The following is a 14,550-nucleotide window of genomic DNA, read 5'->3' as shown; positions in this document are numbered from 1 at the left end:
CAGGAAACGTATGATCTCTGTAATTGCAAACAAAGGTTTCTGTACCAAATATTAAGTTCTGCTTTTCTGATGTATCAAATACTTATGTCATGCAATAAAATGCAAATTAATTACTTAAAAATCATGTGATTTTCTGGATATTTGTTTTAGATTCCGTCTCTCACAGTTGAAGTGTACCTGATAAAAAATTACAGACCTCTACATGCTTTGTAAGTAGGAAAACCTGCAAAATCGGCAGTGTATCAAATACTTGTTCTCCCCACTGTATATATATATATATATATACAGTGAGGGAAAAAAGTATTTGATCCCCTGTTGATTGTGTACGTTTGCCCACTGACAAAGTCATGATCAGTCTATAATTTTAATGGTAGGTTTATTTGAACAGTGAGAGACAGAATAACAACAAATAAATCCAGAAAAACGCATGTCAAAAATGTTATAAATTGATTTGCATTTTAATGAGGGAAATAAGTATTTGACCCCTCTGCAAAACATGACTTAGTACTTGGTGGCAAAACCCTTGTTGGCAATCACAGAAGTCAGACATTTCTTGTAGTTGGCCACCAGGTCTGCACACATCTCAGGAGGGATTTTGTCCCACTCCTCTTTGCAGATCTTCTCCAAGTCATTAAGGTTTCGAGGCTGACGTTTGGCAACTCAAACCTTCAGCTCCCTCCACAGATTTTCTATGGGATTAAAGTCTGGAGACTGGCTAGGCCACTCCAGGACCTTAATGTGCTTCTTCTTGAGCCACTCCTTTGTTGCCTTGGCCGTGTGTTTTGGGTCATTGTCATGCTGGAATACCCATCCACGACCCATTTTCAATGCCCTGGCTGAGGAAGGAGGTTCTCACCCAAGATTTGACGGTACATGGCCCCGTCCATCATCCCTTCGATGCGTTGAAGTTGTCCTGTCCCCTTAGCAGAAAAGCACCCCCAAAGCATAATGTTTCCACCTCCATGTTTGACGGTAAGGATGGTGTTCTTTGGGTCATAGGCAGCATTCCTCCTCCAAACACGGCGAGTTGAGTTGATGCCAAAGAGCTCCATTTTGGTCTCATCTCACCACAACACTTTCACCCAGTTCTCCTCTGAATCATTCAGATGTTCATTGGCAAACTTCAGACGGCCCTGTATATGTGCTTTCTTGAGCAGGGGGACCTTGCGGGCGCTGCAGGATTTCAGTCCTTTACGGCGTAGTGTGTTACCAATTGTTTTCTTGGTGACTATGGTACCAGCTGCCTTGAGATCATTGACAAGATCCTCCCGTGTAGTTCTGGGCTGATTCCTCACCGTTCTCATGATCATTGCAACTCCACGAGGTGAGATCTTGCATGGAGCCCCAGGCTGAGGGAGATTGACAGTTCTTTTGTGTTTCTTCCATTTGCGAATAATTGCACCAACTGTTGTCACCTTCTCACCAAGCTGCTTGGCGATGGTCTTGTAGCCCATTCCAGCCTTGTGTAGGTCTACAATCGTGTCCTTGACATCCTTGGAGAGCTCTTTGGTCTTGGCCATGGTGGAGAGTTTGGAATCTGATTGATTGATTGCTTCTGTGGACAGGTGTCTTTTATACAGGTAACAAGCTGAGATTAGGAGCACTCCCTTTAAGAGTGTGCTCCTAATCTCAGCTCGTTACCTGTATAAAAGACTCCCGGGAGCCAGAAATCTTTCTGATTGAGAGGGGGTCAAATACTTATTTCCCTCATTAAAATGCAAATAAATGTATAACATTTTTGACCAGCGTTTTTCTGGATTTTTTTGTTGTTATTCTGTCTCTCACTGTTCAAATAAACCTTCCATTAAAATTATAGACTGATCATTTCTTTGTCAGTGGGCAAACGTACAAAATCAGCAGGGGATCAAATACTTTTTTCCCTCACTGTATATATATATATATGTGTGTGTGGGGGGGGGGGGGGGAGGTTAGAATGCATTTTGCAGACGCTATCTGTACATATTTAAGATCCATTTTTATAAATAATATATAAAATTTAACAAAAAATGTTGTGCAGCAAATAACAGAGCCATTTTCGGCTTTGGATGTAAAATTTTTCAGTATGTAAGAAGTGTTTTGAATAATGTATGAAAGTCTATTGTACAAATAATAAAAATGTCACTATTGTTATTCTCATGGTCCTCTGTGGTCTTTATACTGTACAATCATCATATCAAAAACAGTATTTCCTTATTTATGAAGTTCCTACATTATGAAGTTTATTTGAACATATTTCATATAATGCAGTTGTATGTGTATGTTTATGAGATGTTTATATTTTAAGGCTGGTACATTCTCAATGCCCTCCACACTTCACTTCGCCACCACTAGGGGGTGATGTAACACGTGAAACTGTAGATAAAGAACATAGACAACACTAACAAAGGATCAAAGCACCAAACACACGGCTGCCATGTACACTTTTAATGTGGATGGATTTGAATCCATAGAGTTGTTCGAAAGCGACTGAAGAAGACATATTACTTATTTTTTTTTAGGCTAAAAGGTACAGTAAACAATCAAATATACACTGAGTGTACAAAACATTAGGAACACCTTCCTAATATTGAGTTGCACCCCTTTTGCCCTCAGAACAGCCTCAATTCGTAGGGCCTTGGACTCTACTAGGTGTTGAAAGCATTCCACAGGGATGCTGGCCCATGTTGACTCCAATGCTTCCCACAGTTGTGTCAAGCTGGCGGGATGTCCTTTGGGTGGTGGACCATTCTTGACACATGGGAAACTGTTGAACGTGAAAAACCCAGCAGCATTGCAGTTCTTGACACACTCAAACCACCTGCCACCTACTACTATACCCTGTTCAAAAGGCACTTATCTTTTTTTCTTGCCCATTCACCCTCTGAATGGCATACATACACAATCCATGTCTCAATTGTCTCAAGGCTTAAAATTCCTTCTTTAACCTGTCTCCTCCCCTTCATCTACACTGATTAAAGTGGATTTAACAAGTGACTTCAATAAGGGATCATAGCGTTCACCTGGATTCACCTGGTCAGTCTATGTCATGGAAAGAGCAGGTTTTCCTAATTTGTACACTCAGTGTATCTCCACAGTGTCATTCGACATTAATTATTGAGAGTTATAGAACATTTAAAAAGTCTGTCTGGATCTGAGTATCAAACAGGTCAAGGAAAATCAGTAGAATTTCATCAGATTATCTTGCAATAACCATACATTCAGAAGTAAACCCATGCATTATGTTATGAAACATTGAATGCAAAACTTTCCAAAATAATAAGCTTGCTAGTACACATTTTGTTGAAAAATATCACATTTTTTTCTCTCCATATATTGAGAAAAAGAACCCACAATAAGACAGGCTTTTCAGTTTGGAATGCCATGAAATATTGCTATTGGTTGATGATCTTGTAAACAATATTACAGCAGCGTCTCCCTGTAGTAGTCGTTCATATTGTATATCTTAAATCAAACAACAAGATAAGTTACGCTTCAAATCATAGGCTCCAATGTCATGAACATTTACAGAACAATTGCAGTAAGTTTCAAGGCAAATATCAAACTGATTAATCATCAAATTTTATTTTCTCACCTATCTCATCATGAGTTTTGTTGCCTTTAATGCAATTCACTATGTAGGGATCCTGCTTGGTAGGAACTCTAGGACATCATCAGTTCCTCTGGCTACGATGGCTGCTCAGGGGTTGCGTAAAGGATTTCCATCCAGCATGAGGGCCCTGAGGAGAATACAAGGGAGAAATGAGTGAGAGACCAGATTCAAGACAGCTTAAAAGATTGATATACAACAAGTACATACTTCTCTCTGGACAACAACAGCTCAGACAAAATCACAACTACAGTATATGGATCACTTTAATTGGATGTCCTAAAGCTCATACTTTTTCTGATTGCTATTCAACATCACACCTGACCCAAATATAGTGTCCCCTAAACCCAGTGTCACATCCTGGTACCTACCCCAGGCTGGTGCAGTTGCCGAGTTCAGGTGGCACCTGCATGATGTCATTGTTCTGCAGGTCTAGAGTGGAAAGCTTGTCCAGAGCTTTAAGCTGCAGTGGGTCGATGGCTCCCACCTTGTTGCTACTGATCAAAATGGTCTCCAGGGTAGGAACCTGGTACAGCACTTCCGGGAACAACTTAAACCTGTCAAAATATGACATGTCAAATGAATCATCAGTATTACCAATTATCTGTGAACAGCACGATGATTACATCCCTTTAATGTAAGCATTTCATTATACTGTTTTACACCTGCTATATCCTGTGCACGTGATAAATAAACGTTGAAACCATTAAGATCTGAGTGCTTACATGGTGAATGACAGTGTCACGACTTCGGACGAGGCTGCCTCCCCTCCTTGTTCGGGCAGGCTTCAGCGTTCGTCGTCACCGGAGTACTAACCACTGCCGCCCCAATCATCATCACAATTGTCTTGTCTCGTTATCACACACACCTGGTTCTAATCCCCTAATTCGTCCGTGTATAAGTGTTCCCTCTGCCCCCTTGTCCTTGTGGGTGATTGTTTATTGTGAAGGTTAGTGAAGCTCGGTGGAGCTCGTGTATATTGTTAGACGGGAGTATTTTCCTGTGTGCCTTGTATTTTCCAGTGCACCTGTTTTGTGCCCTGGAGTATGTTTGACGCAGTTCTGCATAAACATGTATTTTGCGGATTAAAGCCTGTTATTCTGTGATTTACCCTCCTGCGCCTGACTCCTTCAACACCACCTCATCACAGAATCACCCACCCGAATATGGAGTCAACGGGAGAAGAGTGCATGCCTGGAGTCATGGCACGGGTCCAGGATCATTCCACGATGCTGGCCAGCTTGGGGGAAGCGATGGATCGGGTCCTTCAGGTCGTCCAACGCCTGGAGAGGAGAGAACCCGATCTGTCGAGACCAGCTGGCCAACCGCATCCAGCCACCTACACCCCAGCACCCGGAGGGATCCAGATATCCCGACCACGGGCGTTTGATGGGACGACGTGCCAGGGATTCCTCCTCCAATTGGAGATTTACTTTGCCAGCTTCAGGCCGGAACCATCGGAGCAGGAGAAGGTGTCCGTCCTCGTTTCCTGCCTCTGTGGGAAACCCCTGGAGTGGGCCAATGCGGTGTGGAACGAAGGAGGAGCTGCGCTGGAGGACTACAGGGAGTTCGCTCGCCTCTTTCGGGTGGTCTTCGATCACCTGCCCGAGGGTAGAGAGGCGGGTGAGCGACTGGTCCATCTGAGGCAGGGGACGAGGACCACGCAGGACTTCGCGTTGGAGTTTTGGACGCTGGCAGCGGGGTCCGGGTGGAACGAGCAGGCCCTAATTGACCATTTCCGGTGCCATCTGTGGGAGGACGTCCGACGGGAGCTAGCCTGCCGAGACACCATGTTGTCCTTCAACAGACTGGTGGACATGACCATTCGTTTGGACAACCTGCTGGCAGCCAGAGGACGTCCTGGTAGGGGTCTGCCCGTTTCCACCCCGGACGACTCGGATTCTGAGCCGATGGAGCTGGGTGGAGCCGCCGGCCGAGAGAGCGGAGGAGGACAGCGACAGTGCCACTCTAGTGGTACGAAGGGACAATACACTACACGTCGTAGTCAACATTCTTTTGGGCCGGGAGGTGGCAGGCAGGGCACTCACGCATCACCCCAGGTATTGAACACCCACACTTGTTCAGAGCCCTCTGCTGTGCACTGTACCCTACCTATTCCCTTTCCCGATCTCATGGTAGTTCTCCAGTGTAAGGCGCTAGTCGATTCAGGCGCAGCTGGGAACTTAATGGGCAGGGCATTCACACGCCATCAAGTCATAACATTGGTTCCCCTATCCATTCCACTCCCCATCAGAGCACTCGATAGTCGACCAATAGGGTCCAGGTTTGTTACGGAAGTCACGATACCTGTCACCATAATCACCCAGGAGACTCATTTTGAGCAGGTTATTTTTTCGATTATTGAATCTCCTGCTTTCCCTGTGGTATTAGGTATCCCTTGGATAGCACTCCACAACCCCACCTTCTCATGGCCGCAGAGGGCTCTCACGGGGTGGTCGTGAGAGTGTCAGGGTAGGTGTCTAGATGTTTCCGTTGGTGCAACCACGGTAGAAAGTCCAGACAGTACCTACACCGTGCGCATTCCCCCTGAATACCTCGATCTGGCGCAAGCATTCTCTAAAACGCAGGCAACTAAATTACCACCTCATCGGGCGGGGGATTGCGAGATAAACCTCCGGGTAGACGCTGTACCTCCCAGGAGTCATATATACCCCCTTTCACAGGCTGAAACGGTGGCTATGGAAACCTATGTCACCGAGTCCCTGCGCCAGGGGTATATACGTCCCTCCACTTCACCCGCCTCCTCGAGTTTCTTCTTTGTGAAGAAGAAGGACGGAGGTCTGCGCCCGTGCATTGATTATTGACCACTGAACAGGGAGACGATAAGATTTAGTTATCCTCTCCCCCTCAGTCCTTCGGTGATTGAATCAATGCATGGAGCACGCTTCTTCACCAAATTAAATCTCAGGAGTGCGTACAACCTGGTGCGTATCCAAGAGGGCGATGAGTGGAAGACAGCATTCAGCACAACCACAGGGCATTATGAATACCTGGTGATGCCCTATGGTTTGATGAATGCTCCCTCAGTTTTCCATTCCTTTGTGAACGAGGTGTTTCGGGACATGCTTGGTCGTGGTGTAGTGGTCTACATCGATGACATCCTGGTGTATTCCGCTACGCGCGCCGAGCATGTGTCCCTGGTTCGCAAGGTGCTGGCCCGACTGTTGGAAAATGACCTTTATGCTAAGGCAGAGAAGTGTATGTTTTTCCAGCAGTCCGTCTCCTTCCTTTTATACCGCATTTCCACCACAGGTGTGGAGATGGAGGGAGATCGCATTTCAGCCGTGCGTAATTGGCAGACTCCAATCACGGTTAAGGAGGTGCAGCGCTTCCTTTGCTTTGCCAACTACTATCGGAGGTTTATCCGGGGCTTTGGCAAGGTCGCAGCTCCCATTACCTCCCTGTTGAAGGGTGGGCCGTCCCGGCTCCGCTGGTCTGCTGAGGCTGACCTTCAACAAACTGCGTGGTCTGTTCACCTCAGCCCCAGTACTGGCCCACCCCGATTCATCACTAACGTTCGTAGTGGAGGTGGATGCGTCCGAGGTTGGTATAGGAGCTGTCCTGTCTCAACGCTCAGGTACGTCACCCAAGCTCCGCCCCTTAGCCTTCTTCTCTAAGAAGCTCAGCCCTTCGGAGCAGAACTACGACGTTGGTGATCGGGAGCTGTTGGCTGTTGTCCGAGCCTTGACCGTAGAGTTGAAATATATATGGCAAATAGAAATCCTATATGGATGGTGTTCAAAGATAGATGGGAGGTGTTGAATGGAATTGAAGGATGGGACTAATAACAACCAACAACAAATAATAACAAGATAACTAATAATGTAAGCATACTGTGTCCATAATAAGTATATAGGTTGTAGATTGGGAGCTTTTGTGAAAGAGAAAGAGCACAGTTAGAAAGATATGGCATATAGAAGCAAACCGGATGGACATCATGAAAATGATCGGAGAGGTTGAGAGTAGAGGAATTTCAAGAGAAAAAACAAACAAAATATAATTATTGTAAAATTGACTGTGTCCATAAAATGTAGATAGTAGGTATAAGCTGGAAGTAGAGGCCTAAGCATTGTTGTTCACTAGTTTACTCCAAGTAGGGAAAGGGAGGTGGGGTTGGAAAGTAATAAAGGGGAATATATATATTTGTTTAAAGGATATGTATTCGTATATATGTATGTATGTATGTGTGTATGTATGTGTGTATGTGTGTATATATATGTGTATATATATATGTATATGTATGTGTATGTATGTATGTGTATATATATACACTGCTCAAAAAAATAAAGGGAACACTTAAACAACACAATGTAACTCCAAGTCAATCACACTTCTGTGAAATCAAACTGTCCACTTAGGAAGCAACACTGATTGACAATACATTTCACATGCTGTTGTGCAAATGGAATAGACAACAGGTGAAAATTATAGGCAATTAGCAAGACACCCCCAATAAAGGACTTGTTTTGCAGGTGGTGACCACAGACCACTTCTCAGTTCCTATGCTTCCTGGCTGATGTTTTGGTCACTTTTGAATGCTGGCGGTGCTTTCACTCTAGTGGTAGCATGAGACGGAGTCTACAACCCACACAAGTGGCTCAGGTAGTGCAGCTCATCCAGGATGGCACATCAATGCGAGCTGTGGCAAGAAGGTTTGCTGTGTCTGTCAGCGTAGTGTCCAGAGCATGGAGGCGCTACCAGGAGACAGGCCAATACATCAGGAGACGTGGAGGAGGCCGTAGGAGGGCAACAACCCAGCAGCAGGACTGCTACCTCCGCCTTTGTGCGAGGAGGAGCAGGAGGAGCACTGCCAGAGCCCTGCAAAATGACCTCCAGCAGGCCACAAATGTGCATGTGTCTGCTCAAAAGGTCAGAAACAGACTCCATGAGGGTGGTATGAGGGCCCGACATCCACAGGCGGGGGTTGTGCTTACAGCCCAACACCGTGCAGGACGTTTGGCATTTGCCAGAGAACACCAAGATTGGCAAATTCGCCACTGGCGCCCTATGCTCTTCACAGATGAAAGCAGGTTCACACTGAGCACGTGACAGACGTGACAGAGTCTGGAGACGCCGTGGAGAACGTTCTGCTGCCTGCAACATCCTCCAGCATGACCGGTTTGGCGGTGGGTCAGTCATGGTGTGGGGTGGCATTTCTTTGGGGGGCCGCACAGCCCTCCATGTGCTCGCCAGAGGTAGCCTGACTGCCATTAGGTACCGAGATGAGATCCTCAGACCCCTTGTGAGACCATATGCTGGTGCGGTTGGCCCTGGGTTCCTCCTAATGCAAGACAATGCTAGACCTCATGTGGCTGGAGTGTGTCAGCAGTTCCTGCAAGAGGAAGGCATTGATGCTATGGACTGGCCCGCCCGTTCCCCAGACCTGAATCCAATTGAGCACATCTGGGACATCATGTCTCGCTCCATCCACCAATGCCACGTTGCACCACAGACTGTCCAGGAGTTGGCGGATGCCTTAGTCCAGGTCTGGGAGGAGATCCCTCAGGAGACCATCCGCCACCTCATCAGGAGCATGCCCAGGCATTGTCGGGAGGTCATACAGGCACGTGGAGGCCACACACACTACTGAGCCTCATTTTGACTTGTTTTAAGGACATTACATCAAAGTTGGATCAGCCTGTAGTGTGGTTTTCCACATTAATTTTGAGGGTGACTCCAAATCCAGACCTCCATGGGTTGATACATTTGATTTCCATTGATTCTTTTTGTGTGATTTTGTTGTCAGCACATTCAACTATGTAAAGAAAAAAGTATTTAATTAGATTATTTCATTCATTCAGATCTAGGATGTGTTATTTTAGTGTTCCCTTTATTTTTTTGAGCAGTATATATAGAAAAAAAACATGGGGAATTGGAAGTGATGCAGACAACTACATTGATGGAAGTTACAATCTATCTGCAATATTAAGCTGATCTACCCCCAGCCCCAACCCCCCCCCCCCAAAAAAAAATAAAAAAAATAACTGTGGGGTCTGTTCACCTCAGCCCCAGTACTGGCCCACCCCGATTCATCACTAACGTTCATAGTGGAGGTGGATGCGTCTGAGGTTGGGATAGGAGCTGTCCTGTCTCAACGCTCGGGTACGCCACCCAAGCTCCGCCCCAGTGCCTTCTTCTCTAAGAAGCTCAGCCCGTCGGAGCAGAACTACGACGTTGGTGATCGGGAGCTGTTGGCTGTTGTCCGAGCCTTGACCGTGTGGAGGCATTGGCTCGAAGGGGCGAAACACCCTTTCCTCGTCTGGACGGACCACCGTAACCTGGAGTAAATCCGGGCAGCGAGGAGGCTGAATCCTCGCCAGGCCAGGTGGGCCCTATTCTTCACCCGGTTTGATTTTACACTACCATACATTCCGGGTACGAAGAACGTGAAGGCAGACGCACTGTCCCAGCTGTATGACACAGAAGAGAGGCCCAGAGACAACACCCCCATACTCCCGGCCTCTAGCATTGTGGCGCCAGTAGTATGGGCGATGGACGCGGATATAGAGCAGGCATTACGCACAGATCCATCTCCACCGCAGTGTCCAGCTGGGCTGCGGTACGTGCCTGCTCTTATCCGGATCGTCTGATCTTCTGGGCACACACGTCACCCTCCTCTGGTCACCCAGGTATCGGCCGTACAGTACGCTGCTTGAGCGGAAAGTACTGGTAGCCTACCTTGGCTAAGGACGTGAGGGTGTACGTCTCTTCCTGCTCGGTGTGCGCCCAGAGTAAGGCACCTAGGCACCTCCCAACAACGACCATGGTCTCATCTTAGTATTGATTTTCTGACTGATCTTCCCCTCTCCCAAGGTAACACCACCATCCTGGTCGTTGTGGACCGCTTATCCAAGTCCTGCCGCCTCCTTCCTCTGCCCAGTCTCGCCACGGCCCTGCAGACTGCGGAGGCCCTGTTTACTCACCTCTTCCAGCACTACGGGGTGCCAGAGGATATCGTGTCCAACCGAGGTCCCCAGTTCATGTCCAAGGTTTGGAAGGCGTTCATGGAACGTCTGGGGGTCTCGGTCAGCCTGACCTCTGGGTTCCACCCCGAATCAAATGGGCAGGTGGAACGAGTAAATCAGGATGTGGGTAGGTTCCTTCGGTCCTACTGCCAGGACCGGCCGGAGGAGTGGTCGGTGTTCTTGCCATGGGCAGAATATGCCCAGAACTGTCACGACTTCGTCCGAGGCTGCCTGCCCTCCTTGTTCGGGCAGGCTTCGCCGTTCGTCGTCACCACTAACCACTACTGCCCCAATCATCATCACAATTGTCTTGTCTCGTTATCACACACACCTGGTTCTAATCTCCTAATTGTCCGTGTATAAGTGTTCCCTCTGCCCCCTTGACCCAGATTGTTTATTGTGAAGGTTAGTGGAGCTCGTGTATTTTGTTCGACGGGAGTATTTTCCTGTGTGCCTTGTATTTTCCAGTATACCTGTTTTGTGCCCTGGAGTGTGTTTGACGCAGTTCTGCGTAAACCTGTATTTTGCGGATTAAAACCTGTTATTCTGTGATTTACCCTCCTGCGCCTGACTCCTTCAACATCACCTCATCACAGACAGTTAACAGCGATATCAGAAGATTGTTTCTTAGGTAAAAGGATACAAAAAAAAAAACATATTACAAAATGTTCACATGCACCAATGTACCATCTTTAGCGAACATGTTCCAATTTAAGAACAGGTTCAAAACAATGCCCCCACCAGAAATCTACACCACAGGGTCTAAAAAAGGTTTAGCCTCTCGCTTCACTGAACTCCGCTACGGAAACACTACTTTTATTTGGAAAGACAAGCCCTTTAGATATTTGTGCCGTAGAGGTAATAGTTGTGCTGTGGAGGCTGATTGTCAGTGTTCATGTACCTGAGGCCTATGTTTGCCAGTTGCTGGAGCATGCAGAACTCCAGGGGGAGGCTGGTCAGCTTGTTGAAGTCCAGTCCTTCATCTCCACAACCGTGAAGACCAAGCAGAGGCTCCCTCAAACACATCCAACAATATCATCACAACAGTCCTAGCTGACATTCTCTATCAACAATAGCATTTTCAACTGTGGTGACTTTTTGGAGTGGTGTGATTCTTATCACACTGTGTGTGTTTTTCCTCCAGAGGACTGGACTGTGGTGTGAAGTCACTGATATAAGCAGAGTACCTGGGAGGCACTGCAGCCGGCTGGTTCTTCCTGAAGTTGACACTGGCGACGGGCTCACTGCCCATAGCATTAAACACGTCATCAGGAACACACAACGCCTGCTTGTCACTGGGACCAGGGTCGCACACACAAAACAACAGTTTACTGACAACACTTCATTACATCACAACTATGCTCAAAGTGTGACTAAGCAATGCTATGGAATTGCAGTATCATTTTGTGGTAGAACGTTTGAGGAGTTTTTAACTTTCCTAAAATGTGTTAAAAACAGAGCTTCAAACACGACACAAAACAATAGTTGATACACACCTGTAGTCCAATGTCTTCAGTGTTTTAATGGCGTACACGTTGATCTTTGCTTGACTGGGTAGAGTCATGGCAGTGTCAGGATCATCTCCGTTGCCATATGGATCCTCTTTCGATCAATATGACGAAAAAAAATCTGTCCAATGATACGAGAGTCTAGTAAATCAATTGTGGCCTCTCCACATAACCTTGCAAAGTAAATAAAATGGTATATTCACTGATTATGAGAATGGGTCCTTCTGCATAGACAGAAAAAGACTGTGAAACATCCTTGTACCTTTTATTTGACCCCTCAAGTATTTCAGCATTTCATTGGTTCCTTTCTGTGAAGGAGACAAAAATCATCAGATCACAGAGTCTGAATTGGTTACATTGAAACTCTACATTGAGGTTCATTGAGGTTGTACTGTATTGGTAAAACAAACAGGACTTTGTATGTATTTAGACATTGATGACAAGTAGCTTTGAGAAGGTAATGAGATGTCATCCTTACTAAGTCACAGTCAGCAGGTCTCTGTGGATGCGTCTCAGAGGGTTGCCCTCCAGGGTCAGGATCTTCAGCTTGGACAGGAGGCCAAGGGCAGCTGGCAGACTGGTTCACACATACAAGGAAGACATACAGTAGCACATTAACAACACTCAATGAGAGCTCCAGGCAGTTAAACATTACACAGGAAGGACATTTTGGGGTGTTTTGACTTGTTAGTGTTGTTGATATTTAATTTGTTGTTATTTGTGCTATGTATAAATGTGTTATGTGTACAGGTGAAAGAGTATAGAATGCACTGAGGAGAGACCAGGGGAGATCAGATCAGGCAAACTTACCTGCTGATGTCATTGTTGATTAGGTCTAGGCGCTCCAGGCCATGGAGTTCTGTGATTTCCTCAGGGACACTCTTTACCTTGTTATCCCTCAGCTCCAATACACTCAGAGTGTTCAGGTGTTTCACATGCTCTGCCTCCAGCACCTCAATCTGGTTATTACCCACTGGGCACACACTAGTTGAGTCAACGTTGTTTCCATGTCAATTCAATGAAATGATGTTGAACCAACACGAAATAGATGTTTAATTGACGTCTGTGCCCAGTGGGTACCAACATGCAGCTCCTACCAGACAGGTGATATAAAGCTGTCAGATATTGCATAGGCCACTTATTAATTTACAAATAATTCATACAAGTGATCTCATTGTGATTCAAAAGCTCTTCATCAAAGGAAATCTGACCATCAGTATCCTCATCTTGAGCCTTGAGGAGGGCAGTTCAGGAAGAAAGAGCAGTTTGTTTTGTCTCAGACAGAGCTGGTCTAGAGACAAGATGGGAGGTATGCTCTCAAGCTGGTTATGTGTGCAGTCCAGCAGTCTCAAATCTGTGGAGGCATACATACAGGATGTTATGCTTCAGCCATATTTATGACAAGACATTTCTAACCGGCAGACAATACATAGAAAGACTAAACAACTTAGAAAGCAAAAACTTGCTGACTTGAAAATGTCTGTCTAGCAATGATCAACAACCAACTTGACAGACCTTGAAGAATTGTATATTCCAGGTGTGCAAAGCTCTTAGACTTACCCAGATAGACTCATGTGTAATCACTGACAAATGTGATTCTGAAATGTATAGACTCATGGGTGTGAATACTTACCTAAATTAGATATTTATATTTTTCATTTTCAATCAATTTGCAAGAATTTCTAGAAACATGTTTTTTTCACTTTGTCATTATGGGGTATTGTGTGTAGATGGGTGAGAAAAAAATATATTTAATCCATTTTGAATTCAGGCTGTAACACAACAAAATGTGGAATAAGTCAAGGGGTATGAGTAATTTCCGAAGGCACTGTACAAGTTTCAAGTTTTATTTGTCATATGTACGGGATACACATGGTATACATCGTCCAACAAATTGCTTACTTGCAGGTCCCTTCTCGACAATGCAAACAACAATAAGAAACTGAGCAGTATAATAAGAGTCTGGTAGCAGCAGTTGTGATGTGTGTGTAGCATGAATGTATACAGTGTGTGTGTGTGTGTGTGTGTGTGTATGTCTGTGTGGGTGTGTGCATGATGGAGTGCAGGTGTGCTAAGGTGCAGAGAATCAGAGCAGGTGGTCAGTCCAGTTCAAGCGTTCATCAGTCTGATGACTTGTGGACAGAAACAGTCTCTGAGCCTGTTGGTATCAGACCTCTTGCTCCGATACCGTCTGCCCGACGATAAGGGAGACAACAGCTTGTGGCTGGGGTGTGTGGGGTCCTTGATGATGCTGCATGCCTTCCTCAGGCACTGTTTCAAGTAAATGTCCTGGATGGGTGGGAGCACGGTCCCAGTGATGTACTGGGCCGTCTTCGCCACCCACTGGAAGGCCTTGCGGTCATGGACGGTGCATTTCCCATATCAGGCCGTGATGCAACTGGACAGAATGCTCTTGATGGTGCAGCGGTAGTATTTGGAGAGGATCCGGGGCGGCATGCAGAATTTCTTC

At 46.1% G+C, this 14,550-nt stretch overlaps 1 pseudogene; it reads right to left on the bottom strand.

Moving 5' to 3' along the window:
* Positions 1-3,610: 3,610 nt before the first annotated feature.
* Positions 3,611-14,537, bottom strand: LOC121539828 (annotated as a pseudogene).
* Between the last annotated feature and the right edge of the window lie 13 nt (positions 14,538-14,550).

This window comes from Coregonus clupeaformis, chromosome 26 (assembly GCF_020615455.1).
Source record: "Coregonus clupeaformis isolate EN_2021a chromosome 26, ASM2061545v1, whole genome shotgun sequence".
Lineage (NCBI taxonomy): Eukaryota > Metazoa > Chordata > Actinopteri > Salmoniformes > Salmonidae > Coregonus > Coregonus clupeaformis.
This window is presented reverse-complemented; position numbering and strand designations above follow the sequence as displayed.